Source organism: Mustela lutreola, chromosome 3 (genome assembly GCF_030435805.1).
Source record: "Mustela lutreola isolate mMusLut2 chromosome 3, mMusLut2.pri, whole genome shotgun sequence".
Classification (NCBI taxonomy): domain Eukaryota; kingdom Metazoa; phylum Chordata; class Mammalia; order Carnivora; family Mustelidae; genus Mustela; species Mustela lutreola.
In genome coordinates this window covers 166,295,461-166,309,288 of record NC_081292.1, presented here as the reverse complement: position 1 = coordinate 166,309,288, position 13,828 = coordinate 166,295,461, and the positions used below count along the sequence as shown (strand labels likewise).

The window sequence follows — 13,828 nt, the reverse complement described above, 5'->3', positions numbered from 1 at the left end:
TCTACCAGCTGACTGCTCTGTCGCTCTGGGAGCTGGGAGGTCAAAGTCATGCACATTTTCCAGGTGGAATGGCCTGTCTGATAAAACCCACTGTTCTCGGGTCTTTGCTGCCTCTCTTGCCTTCTAGTTTATCCCTAGAGAAACCTGAGTGTTCCCAGGGCATCAGTGTGAATTAGCAGCCACTCGCTGAGTGCTGGTAACGCATTATCTGGTGTGCGGGTGACAGGTGACCCCGCAAGGAGGTTTGTTGAGGGACGTGTACCCATTCTTCTGGTGTCTGTCCATTGACTGTTTATTCCTTCTCCAGCTCTGGCTGGCTGCTAACCTGTGCACATCTGGGCACTTTTGTTTCCTTTCGTTCCATGGTGGGGTGGCACCTGGCTTCCGAGCCACTGTCCTGCAGCAGCCGGGCATCCCTTCCTGCGAGGTCCCTGAGCTCGGGCACCACAGGCTGGCAGAGCCATCTCCTCTGTGGCCTCAGCGCTGGTTGCCCACAGCCACGTGGCCCGTGTGGCCCAGGGAGGCTCTCTTGTCTCCTTTCTGCTTCTGCAGACAAGCCGACTTTGCCTGAACTCAAGGGCGTGCTCGTTCGTTTCTAAATGTGGTACGTTTCCCAGCGGAGGTCAGTCAGTTTTATCCCCGCAGTGCTCAAGTTTGAGAACGTGAAATAGACCAAAAGTCACTGAGTTCAGAGTTTGGGAAGCGAAAGGCCTTGTCCCTGTTGCTGAAGGGCTGGGCTGGCCAAAGCCACGTCCACGCTCATGGGGCGTCTGCAGTGCCTGCGTGTCTGTGCTCCCCCCCAGGCCCCGTCCTGTGCTGTTGTTTTTTCCAGAGGAATCCCACTTCTCGAGTGTCTGCTGAAGCCAGGGTTCCCAGAGGTGGGAAGGACTGAGGACTGGAGCCTTGGAGGATTCTTCCCCCTCAGGCCGGAAGGACTTTGCATTCTTCTGAATAAGTCTGAATGCGTGCATCATCTTCCTAAAGTTGCGTGTTCTCTCCGGGTTGCTCAAGAAAACAGATTTAGGTGTAGTTACTCCTGTAAAGAGTTGTCCATTTGGAAAATTGCCTCCTTTTCTGAGATGAAATTTGGGAACTAAATGCTGGTGGTGGGAGGGAGGGAGGGCTCGCCGTCAGACCAATTCATGTCTGGAAACCGTTTTCTATCCCCGTTTATCCCTGCTCAAGGGAAATGGTCTCAGAAATGTACTTTTGTGGGCGCCTGGGTGGCTCAGTGGGTTAAGCCGCTGCCTTCGGCTCAGGTCATGATCTCGGGGTCCTGGGATCGAGTCCCGCATCAGGCTCTCTGCTCAGCAGGGAGCCTGCTTCTCTCTCTCTCTACCTGCCTCTCTGCCTACTTGTGATCTCTCTGTCAAATAAATAAATAAATAAATCTTTAAAAAAAAAAAAAAAAAAGAAATGTTCTTTTGTGGTTAAAATTAGAGCTACCCTATGACCCAGCAATTGCACTTTAAGGTGTTTACCCAAAGAATACAAAAATACAGATTCGAAGGGGCACATGTCCCCCAGTGTTTATAGTAACCTTATCAACTAATAGCTAAACTAAGGAAGCCATCCAGATGCCCACAGGCTGATGAACAGATGAAGATGTGGTGTGTACACACACACACACACACACACTCAGCCTCAAAAAGGATGAAATCTTGTCATTTGCAACAACGTGGATGGAACTAGAGGGCATAAAGCTGAGCAAAGTAGGTCAGTCAAAGAAAGACAGGTACCATACAGTTTCACTCACATGTGGAATTCAGGAAAGAAAACATGAACATAGGGGAAGGGGAAAAGAAAAGAGAGAGAAAGGGAGACCATGAGAGACTCTTACCCACAGAGAACAGACTGAGGGTTGCTGGATGGACGCCGGTGGGGAGTGGGCCCCACCCATAGGAATGTACGCGATGAATCCCTGAATTGTGCTCCAGAAGTCAGGACAGCACTGTAGGCAGGCTACTTAAAATTTAAATTTAAAAAAGAGAGAAAACCGCTCCTAAGGAGCCCTCCCTGCCCTCTGACCTGGGCTTCCCCGGGTCTCTTGGTGACTGACCCCTGCCTGCCCTGTCAGGTCCTGTTTCCCCTGGCTCCCTCCAGCAGGGGGCGCTGCCAGCCAGTGCCACGTGTGGCCTCCTCAGGGACCACCTCCCCTCCCTCTGCTGCCCCAAGTGTCCGCATCCGGGCCTGTCATGGACAGGAAGCACAGAGCTGGAGAATGAGCCTGGGTTTGGGTTCGAATCCAGCCAACGCTAGTTAACTGCTATCTTGTGCCTTTGTCAGCCTTGCTCAGAAGCTGCACGTGAAGTCCCCAGCCCCCTCCGGGGGTCGGAGCTATACATCCCATTGGGTGAACCTGACCTCTGGCGTGTCCCGCAAACACCTGCAGCTCAGCTCCATCACCTTCGCTCCTGCCATTTCCCCCCAAAGCAACTTTCTCCTCTTCCCTCTTCTGCTCCTGGGGTCCTGACCCCTCCTGGTACCCAAGCCAGACCACTGGTCACCATGCTCTGCCCAGGGCCTCACTGTTGGGGAATCACGAGTCACCTTGCCCTGAAAGCCCCCTTTCCCCCCACTCCCACCTAAAATACGCCCTGAGACACTTTCAGTCCTCCCTCCCCCCAGGACGAGTCGTCCTGGAAGTCCCAGCTTCAAACCCCAATTCTGTGAAGAGCGCCCCAGAGCCCTCACCTGCCCAGAGGTTTAATCGTTGTCTTCTCTGAGCCTTTCGTATGTACCTTTTTATAGCTTTTTTTTTTTTTTAAAGATTTTATTTATTTGACAGAGAGAGAAAGCACAAGTAGGGGGAGAGGGAGAGGGAGCAGGGAATCCCAGGAGCCTGGAATCATGACCTGCGCTGAAGGCAGACGCTCAACCAACTGAGCCCCCCAGGTGCCCCGTCCCTTTACTTTAATGTGTATTATATTTTGCTACAATCATTTACATCTGTAATATATGTTTATATTGTAGAGCAACATAGTTGTAGACCTTGTGTACGTTCAAGATGCCTTTACTGGAACATGTATTATGTATTTGTTATAATAACTCATTTTGTTGTCTGACCTCAAGGGAACTGGTGTAGGACAGAGACCAAGTGGTACCCATGACGTGCATCTGAGTACCTGACATCAGCGAACTTTGGCTTAATGTTCTCTTGGGCCACCGCTGCTGCTGTGGGGAGGGTAGTGTTCTCCAATCCTCGTTTGTCAAGTGTGCAAAGACATTTACTAAGTCAGTGTTCCTGGGTCTGGACCCATGTGACAAGTGTAGGAACAAGGTCAGACACATGAGAAGGATGTCAGCCTTGGGGCGTAGCTGACCTGTGTTCTGGGGGCAATTCTGCACCTGCCTGGTCACTTGGCCTAAGCCCCTCTAGCCTCAGGCCCCATCTCGTCATCTCTGACGTGACGTCCCTGGATGGGTCACTCCCACCACAGGCACAGCCTGCGCCCCCAGCCTGAAGTAGGGCCCCATAAGGTAAGTTTTTGCACTGCCTTCCTTTGCTAGTGGGTTTCATTTGGAAGCTAAATTTAGTGACATCTAGAGAAATTATAATTCACTGGTCGAGGTAGTTCCTGGACCTGGAGGCCCCGAGTCCCAGAGGAGGCTGCATCTTCCTGTTACCTGGTTGTCCAGGACTGCTATCCCTCATGGCCTCTAAGCTTGGGGAGACCCTTTGCAGTGTCCCGTGACTCGGGGAGGAGAGATGGGTCGGCCTCCCTCAGAGGAGGGCTGGATAGGCTAACTGGTGGGATTCACTGGTGCGGACCCTGTGCCTTCCTGCCTCAGCTCCCTTGGGAACTGAGAGAGCTGGCCTGGACGGTCCTGGGGCCACATTGATCCGAGGCCCGGAGGCTGGGAGGCACCACGCAGAGAGGGGTTCTGGAAGCAGAGGCAAGCCTGCCTTCTCCCCAGGCTGCTGGCCCCCCGGCGTCTCCTCGTCAGGAAGGCCATTACAAACACTGTCTGGTCCAATTCCCAATGCCAAGCCCGAGGAGAGCAACAGAGATGGAGACGGAGACAGAGAGAGACAGCTTTGCTTCCGAGCTAGTGTGAAACTCTTACTCCCCTGAGGGACCAGGGCCAACAGCCCTGCCTCCAGCCACCAGGGAGCCGTGGGAGACTGGTGCGGGCATCATAAATACAGTCACTCATGACAGAATTCGCTTTCTCATGCACAGCAGGCAAGCCGGGAATCAGACTCCCGAGCAGGTGCTCCACACAGTGGAGCATGAGGCTTGCCTCGGAAGCAGAGAGGGGCCCGGGGGCACAGGAGCACACAGCCTGTGCTGGCCTCCAAGAAGCCTTCCTGGACATCTCACTATCCCTGGGACGCATGGGAGCTACGTGGCCTGGGAACCTCGAAGGTCCCTCCAGGGCTGTGCTGGGTGTAGGGTCTCAGCCTTCTCCCAGGCCCAGCAGCAGAAGCCCATCAGCCCACTGGTGTCCTGGGATCCCCGTGGGGCTGGCAGGGGCACCCTCTCCACCCAACCATTCCTGGGAAAGCAGACTCTCCAGAGGGGAATGGGCCAGGCCCCAGCCAACAGAGAAATTCTGGATCTTGACTCTGGCCTGCTTTGCAGAGTGCTGTAGCCCCACAGCGGTGGCCTCCATTTGACTCTGGGAGAGGGCTCGGCGGCCAGCAGAGAGCAAGCAGAGTGTCCTGCCTGTCAGAGCCGCTGCTTGGCCTAGGGACAATGCACAGACCACCTGTATGGCAGGGACCCCAGAGGGGTTGGGGAGTGGGAGGAGGGCTGCGCAGAAGGGCACAGGCGGCCAGAAGAACCTTGTAAAAATCTTACATGTCTGACGGCTTCTTGATTTGTGTTTGCTGGGGTGAGAGTGGTTTGCCTTTATCCGTCCTCTCCTAGGGCCTCTGTCATCCTGTAGGAATGTCCCCTGACACTCTGTAGAGAGTCCAACTTCAAGTGGTAGAGTCTGACCTATGGGAGGACAGCTGGCCCCTCCTGCCGTCCGATTTGGAAGTGGATTCTTACAATCCCTGGGATGGGGTGGGGTGGGGTGGGGTGGGGGTGTGTTTCGTTTTTGGCCTTTGAGACAGCTCTGGGGAAGGTGCACAGAAGTCGGCAGAGAGGGGAGGGGGACTGAACCATGAGGATGTCCCCTCCGGCCCTGCTGGGGACCCCCAGGTATACTCCCCCCCGCCCCAGCGGCCAGTAGGGGCGGCTGGATCTCTGCCTTTCTGATCGGCCAGGTGAGCCTGGCACGGCTCCTGTAGGTGTTGGCCCCGTGTGCTAGGGGTGGTCTGTTTGTGGCCTGGAGCTGCCTGCAGATTCTGTCCTCTGAGAGCAAAACCTCTTATTTCCACTGTCTCTGGAGAAGGCATTTGTCCTAGAGATAGCCCCAGGGGCAAAGCGGCTCTGGGAAAGTGCCTAAAAGCCCTCAGCAAGAGGGAAGGGGCAACTCCCCTCCGCTGGGCATGGTGACCTTCTCAGAGCCTCCAGGGCCTGTCGCTGGCACCCTGGCTGCCTTTCCCTTAGGGTGAGTAATTGTGGAAGTTGCGGGCTGGCTGCACAGCTGTGTCCACTTCGTGTCCCACCTACCCCGGCCCGTGTGTCTGGGCTGTCAGGCAGAAGGGCAGCTGGTGGGTGTGGTGGGGATGCCTGCTGTGTGGATGGCCCCCAACAGGGAGAATCAGGATGCCCCAATCCTCTTCCAGCCTTGTCTCTAACCAGCTGTTTCTGGCAAGTCACGGCCAGTCTCAGGTGCAGCCGACCTGGCTGACCAGGGACGTGCAGGATGTGGACGGGGCTGACTTAGCTGTTCTGGATCCTCTAGGGGCATCTTCTGAAGAGCTGGATGTATGGCAGAGTGTGGACATCGATTCCAGGGTTCAGGGCGAAGCCTGCTGCAGCATTTCTCCTGAGCTCCGGTGTGAGGCTGATGCTGCTGGCTGGGCCAGAGACTGAGAAGGCTTGAATGGGGGTAGCAAGGAAGAGAGAGGGTTTCTAGAAGGAGGCCAGAGCTTCACTCCCATGCCAGCTTTGCGCTGGAGTCCATGCGATCTCCTCATTGTAGGCCTCTTTCCACAGAAGTTTATCAAGCACCTCCTATGTGCCAGGGCTTGGTTTAAACCCTGGGGATCCATCTGGGGAAGAAACCCCAACCTGGCGCGACAAAGATGTTGGGTCCTGAGCCTCTTGTGTGCTGTGGCTTGGATCTCTGTAAGCCCCGAGCTAGTGGTCTCAGGGTGCCCTCAGTGGGTGTTTTTACAGATGCCCAAGCCAAGGCCTGGAGAGCTGAAGCTGCCTTCCCAAGGTGGCAGTGACCACAGTGGCAGCACCAGGATTCAGCTCGAGGCCTGAGCTCTCAGTTCCTGACTTCCAGGAGCTTCCAGAATGCTCGAGTCCTAGCACTGCTGCCTCAGTATGTACTGAGCTACTGGTTCATGACCCTTCTAGCACTAGAATTCCGAATGTTAACTGCTCGGCTTTCCTGGAGCAAAGCCTTCTGGGAGGCATGGAAGGGGTTCTTCAAATCCGTGACTAGACTTGGTTTGCTGATGTCTTACTCAGCATCTCTGCATTCAGGGTCCCGGGGGCATGACTTGGCCTTTGGTTCTTCTGCCATTTGGTTTAAAATGTCCCGTTGGCATTTTATGGGGGAGACTGTGCATGGTGGGGGGCTGGGTGTACATGGACTATTTCTTTACCCGTCTCACAATTTTGCTGTGAACCTAAAACTGCTCTAAAAAAAATAGTCTTCGGCAAAATAAACACATAAGAAAAATAAATAAGATAAAATGGGAAGTGTTTCATCTGTAAACACTGGAACAGCTTAAATAATACAGATAGGAATGACCAGGTTCTGGGAGATTCTGTGTAATGCTCTCGTAAAACAGTCTGGTTCCAGAGTCTTCGTAAACTGGTCGGCTTATCTCACAAATACTGACACATTCAGATTTCCCCCTTTCCTTGAGTGAGTTTGGAAAAGAGTGCAAAATCGCGGGCGTGGTGATCACGGGTAGATGGGGCTGCCTGGCGTGGGATCCTGAGGCCTGTGGGGCAGGCGGGAGCTTGGGATGCCTGGGGACCCGCAGGTTTCTTCGGCCTCCGAGGCTTTTCCTACCAGCATTCTTATCGGCCTGTTTGTCTTGCCATGGGATGATTATTACACGACTGGTGGCCATACTTGCAGAGATTGGGACCCTAAGTACTTTCCTCTGGGTGGAAGACATTTCCAGGTAGTGTTTCCTTAGAAGTGACCCACGGGGGTGCATTTTCTGAAGCTGTATATGACTAGCTTTGTCACTCCTCCTCCCCCAGGTTCGTGGCGGACCTTTTCCAGGTTCGTGGACCCTTTTCCAGAGAAACCCCAGGCGTCCTGGGATCGCCTGTCCACGTGCACCAGCAGGAAGCTCTCCTGGTCTGGTTCTTTTCTGCCTCTTTTTATGTCTGGAAGCCAGTGGGAAGTTTTCTGAACTCTTAGAGTCCAGAACTTTCCTTGTGATGTGGCATGGCTGCCCATGTTGTCCGTCGCTCTTCCCAGAACCTTGTGTTCTTTTAATCTGGGACCGACAGTCTCCCCTAAGCACAGGGACATTTCCCTCTGCATCTTGCCTGGGGCTGTGTCTCCTCCCTCCTTCCACATTCTTTGTCTTTTGCTCAGATGCTGGAGGCCTCCGTGAGTCAGTCTCTGATTTACTGGTCATTTTTCATCAGTGTCCTTTTGCTAGTCTGCTCCCATTTCTTGCAAAATATGCCGTTTCCATACTTTTCTGTGATTTCCAAGAGCGTGTTCCTTGTTTCCTGGCTATGTTTCCCTTTGAAAACGGAGTATCCTCATTTTATCCACCCAGACTCCCCTGGCTTCTCTCCAAATGACGAATTCCACCGTTCTGAAAGTTTGGTCCCTGTGCTCTGGGCCATCCGTGAAGGGCTCAGCTCGCCGGTTTCCCCACTGTGGTCCTGATGTGAACCATTCCTTGTTTTCTACTCGTATTTACGGGCCTGTCAGAATGACATGGGTGGGTGGGATCTGGGCCTCCAGCCCGCCCTGGGGTCAGGGTGGGGGGTGTCTTCAAACTGTCAGGAGGCTGTTTCTGGGCTCAGCCAGGGGACAGAGGGCCACAGCTGAAGAATGGTGGTCGAAGAATGCTGGGGTGGGTGGGGATGCTGTGCCCTGTGGGTTGGGCAAGACCCATGAGGGCAGGTGGTCAGCTACCAATGAACGTTCACCTCCAGATGGTATATTCCCCCGAGCCCAGGGCACCCGGGAGCCCAAGAGTTGGGGGGAGGGGGATGTTTTCAGTGTAGTGACTGGAAGGAGAGAGAGACACAGGTGGCTACAGGTGACAGCTGGCAGGGGGTATCCCCTTTTGATGACCGGACAATGTCAGGGTTCTGTGGAGGTAGAGACCTCTACTTTCCTGCCTAACGGGGCAGTGAGGGCCAGAGCAAGGCCCTCCGTGGCCATGCCCCTAGGTTTGTGTGGGCAGGGCCTGGCTCCCTGAACCTCAAGTTCTGCCCCTCCAGCCTCCACTGGCAAAATCCCAGGGTGTGTGTGTGTGTGTGTGTGTGTGTGTGTGTGTGTGTGCTGTAGTGACCAGAGGTAACATATCTGTGCCCTTATTATTTCCCTCCTGATTCCCTACCCTGCTTTTTTTCAGCAGTCCAGCCAAGTTCAAGGTGCTTTGTCCCTTTCCTTTCTGGCTGCAGAGTCTTCACGCCATTTCCATTCAAAACGTTGTCCCTGTCTACTCTGTGTTCTAGTTGTTTCCAAACATGTTTCTTCCCCCCTCTTAGATTTCTCGGATTCTTTTCGGGGCTTTTTAAAATATTTCTGGCACACGATCGAGGCTCCCTCGTGTTAGGAAGATGGATGAAAGGATGGGTGGAGGGATGGCCGGTGGATGGCGGATAGATGTTGGAAGGGTGGGTGGCGCAGAGATGCGCCGATGGTGGTTGGATGGAAGGAGGGAGGGGCGGGTGAATGGACAAACGGAAGGATGGGCAGACAGAGGGTGGGTGGAATGATGGATGGATGGATGGGTAGAAGGTAGGAGGGAAGGGTGGGTTGTGTGTGGATGGGTGGTGGGTGCATGGATGGGTGGTGGGTGCATGGGTAGATAGACCCATGGTAGACCTTATAATAAATGCCCCCTTAATCGCCCTGCCTCCCTTTTTGGAGAATTCGTGTTGGTGTTTCACCTCTTGGATTAGGTCCTGGAAATAAGAATCAGTGAAGACCCTTTACTGTGCACTGATGCCCAAGGTCCCGGTGTGGGAGAGAGGAGCAAAGGTGCTCCCTCAGTGTAGCCACGGACCTGCCGCTCTGGCTGCTACCCCCCTTCCCTGCAGGGCAGACAGAAGCAAAGCGTGAACCCAAGACAGGGCATACGCGTACGGTTTCAGGTGGCTGTTCTATGCGGGAGGCAGCCCTGGGCCCCAGATGTTTTGTGTTTGTTGCCGAGAACGCTGCCCGTGTCAGCAGACATGGTTGGGGTCAGGGTGACATCAAGGGGCCCAGGCCCCCAGCTTCTCTGTCAAGAAGACTAATGAAGCTGCTCCCTGCGGGCACATGCAGCAAAGTCCAAAGCTTACCACTGCTGGGGGATGGCCGCTGTCATTTTTGGCTTTTCACGGATGATCCTGTATTTCCCCTCGAAGGGTTGGCACAGCTCATATATCAAAAATGGTTGTAATCATTCCCTCTCTGAGGAAGGCTTCCATTCAGCTTTCTCTAGCTGCCCCCCTGATTAATTATCTAATTACAACCACATTCTCCAAGAGAGAGCAGCCTTTGACTTTCTGCCCGGGACCACTTAGAAAGGCAGATGGATTTGGAGTGTTCAGGGCTTGAAGGAAAAGTAGTGTGTATGTGTGTGTGTTTGTGTGTGTGAAAACACCCGAGTTTCGGGGACAGTGTGTCTTCTCAGACCTTTGTCTTGGCTCAGCAGGAGTTTCTGGAGTTCTCTGGGGGATCTGTCAGGAAAGAGCTGGGAGTATGGAGACAGGAGGAAGCTTCCTGCTGCCCAGTGCCCAGTAGGATTAGGGACACACACCACACACACACAAACACACACACACACACACATACCCCTTGCTGAAGATGTCACCTGTCACAGAAGGATCAGAGATCCTTCTGTGTTTTCATACCTTTCCACATCATTGTCCCAGAGCCTGGGGTTGGCTGTCCTTGACCTCTTGTCCTGGAGGGAAATTCCTCATGGTGACCCTTCTCCCAGTCTCCTCCTTGGTCAAGCCATTCCTGACTCCTCCCCACCCACAGGCCCCTGCCAGCCTCCCATCTCGGCATCAGTTTATCCCCCACCCCCACCCAGGGAAGCCATCAAGGGCTCTCGGTGAATGGACTTGTCTGCTTGGGTTATGAAGTTTCTCTGGTTATTTCTGTGTTTGTTCTCCAGACATAGAAGTGCGCACGCCATGTGCATCAGGCTGTGGGCTAGGCACTAAAGACCACATGCGACCAAAGGGCTCACTAGTCAGTCTTAAGGAATCACTAATGAAACTCGGGGTTTTCCTGGGAAGGATGCTATCGGTTCCTGGCTGGTTGCAAACTGGCCACGGGTTCTGTAGGACTGGGGTCCCGCAGGACTAGGCGATCAGCCACCCACTGCCCTCCGGAACAGCTGGTGACAGGTGGGAAGTTGTCTTAGCCACGAGTTGCCACCTTGGAACAAGGTGTGGGGCCCACCTCTCCTGACCCTCCGTCCCTTCAGCACCCAGGTGCATGAACTTTCCAGCAGGTGTCGCAGTCCTTGACCACACACTCGTGCCCAGCAATCTTATCCCCTTCCCTCCACCAGAACTCATGACCTTGGGCTTACAAAAGCCACAAGTGTCTCAGATCTGGGCATCACACACTTGAGCTTCTTCCCAGCACATCTTCTCCAGCAAGCCCCGTGGCACACACGGTAGCCGGTGCGGTCTGGGGACCCCACCGCTGGGTCTCTCTCTCTGGCACTCCATCTGGCCTTCTGTCTGAACCCCCACCCTGTTTCCAGGCTGCAGGGTCAACCAGAAAGACAGACCCTCCTTACAGGAAGACAGGAGGCTTCGTGGGGAGCATGGCCTGGTCAATGGTTGGGCACCCCACCTGGTAGCTCGCTGGCCAGTCCCACGGCACAGGGTGGGGTGGAGGGGATGCCCCTGCGCCCCTGGAGAGACTCGGCAAGACGCACTGTGCAGGTTTCACTGCATGCCACGGGCAGGCACGACTGCCCTTGCACTCCTGCGACCCTTACACCCCCTTGTGGGGCCTTTGGATGTGGGACAGTTGTGTATCCTGATCACAAAGGCGGGTGCTAGAATCGCCATGTGATGAGCTGGGCTAGGACTGCACATACATCCCACACATACACACCACAGCACAAACACATCACACCACACACACAACCATGCAAACCACACACACTACACACAAACACACATCACACCACACACACACACACAGCACATGTACAATCACACACACCACACACACATACACAGCACACGTACAACCACACACACCACAACACATACACAGCACACATACAACCACATACACCACACACACATACACACCACCCACACAATCACACATACATACACACCACACACTACACACAAACACACAAAAACACATGTTACACTATACACACAACCACACACACCACACACACACACAACATGTACAATCACACACACCACACACACAACCATGCATACCACACACATACCACATACATAACCACATACACCATACACACATAACCACACACACACATATACCACATACATATGCACAACACCACATATACACCACACACACATACACACAAAAACACACAGCCACACATACACACACATAGTACACTACGCACAAACACACACAAACACATCACACCACACATACAACCACACACAACCATACACATACACATATACTACACACATATACAACCACACAGACAACTGCACACACACATAGCCACACACTCACCAAACACATACACACACCACACTCCACACACGTATACACAATACACACACACACCACATATATACACACAATACACACACACACCACATATATATAGCCACACACACATAACCCCACAGACACCCAACTCATACACATAACCACACATACACACAACTATACTACACACAACCACACCACACACATACACAACCACACATACCACACATACCACATACATACAAACACCACCACATACATACATAACACAAAAAAATACACACAGCGACACACAAACAACACACAACCACTATATATAACACCCACAGCCCCATATACTACATAAAAAACCATGCATACCCAAACACACACCACACATACTGCCCACACATACACAACCACGCAGACATGTAAAACAGACCTAACCATACACACACACACATAAAAATACACACCAGACACACCACACAGAAACCACACATGCACACTACACACATATACAACCACACAGACAACTGCACACACACATACCACAACAGATAGCCACACACTCACCAAACACATACACACACCACACTCCACACACGTACACAACCACACACATAACTGCACACATACAACCACAAATACCACACACATGTACACACAACCACACAGGCACACCCCACGTGCGGTGGTGTCTCACCCTCCCTCTTGCGTGTCTTCCAGGCTGTCCTGTGGGGCTGAGGCTCAAGTGGAACTGGGACGCCTCCACATCTGTCACTTCTGAAACCCGAACAACCTCAAGGAAGCCTCCCCATCTGCGGTCCAGCACAGCGTGTGGACAAGGGCACAGCAGCGGCACCGAGTGGGAGAGCCCGGACTGCTCAGCTCCTGCCCCAGAGACGGTCCCCACAGAGGACGCGGCACTCATGGTCCTTCTTGCCGGTGACATTTCCTTGTCATCCTGGCCACTGTTCGGATATTTCTTCTCAGTTTTTTTTTGTTGTTGTTTTTTTAGGGGGGGGATTTATTCTTTCCGAAAATCTCTAGATTCAGGAACATATTTACAAGGATTGAAATTTTGGATTTGTATTTCCCTCTAAGTGCCTTTTTTAATGTATATTTTTTTAATAAAACAGAAATGCATTCCTGTACCTTCTGTTTAAACTGGACCAAGGCTCTCAGAAAAAGAACCTCGTGTTCCCTCACCCCCCAGCCTGTGCATGACTGTTCCACGAAAGCCTGGAACCCTCCTCACTCCTCGCCTTTTCTCTTTCTCATGATTTGCTCAGCTAACCATTTTTAAAATATTTTCTGTTTCAGTGTATATGTTGCTTATTTGTTTTATTTATTGAGATATTTTTAACAAGCTCGGTGACTGCAGCGTGGCTGTGTACCCCGCGCCCCTCCCAGGAATAATAAAGATGTCAGTGCAGCGCGTCTCCCCTCTCCTCTTCTGTACCGCGCAGCACGGAATCGGCCTGTCAGAGTCGGAGCGGCTTGCGGTAGTGACAGTCGGTTCCCTTTAGAAGGGACAAGAAAGGATGCGAGGCAGTTTATGTCCTGGGTCGTTGTTAGTCATTCTAGAAGCTACCAACCCTAACACGGTGCCAGGGCAACAGACCCAGGCCTGGGACAGCGGGCGAGGCCGACCTCGGCCCCTCTGTGCATCCGGCTTTTCAGCGGCTATGCCCCCCGAGGCCCCCGCTGTCAGAGCTGCTCTCCGGACCACTTCCCATTGCCAGGCTGTGTCCATCCCATGTCCATCCCTCTGTCCGAGGCCAACGCTCCCCTGCGGGCCCTGAGGAGCCTTGCCCACCACCTTTCACCCGCACGCACGTCCCCTGCTCCTTCAAAGTCTCAGATTGGGTTGAACCCCTGTGTTCACTGTAGGCTC

General features: G+C 53.3%; 1 protein-coding gene across 1 annotated transcript in view; it reads left to right on the top strand.

Moving 5' to 3' along the window:
• Positions 1-13,366, top strand: part of TWIST2 (twist family bHLH transcription factor 2) — a 50,204-nt gene extending 36,838 nt beyond the window's left edge. Inside the window, exon 2 of the mRNA XM_059167535.1 lies at positions 12,658-13,366. The gene's annotated coding sequence lies outside the window, so the exon portion shown is untranslated. The remainder of the gene's footprint in view (positions 1-12,657) is intronic.
• Positions 13,367-13,828: the final 462 nt, after the last annotated feature.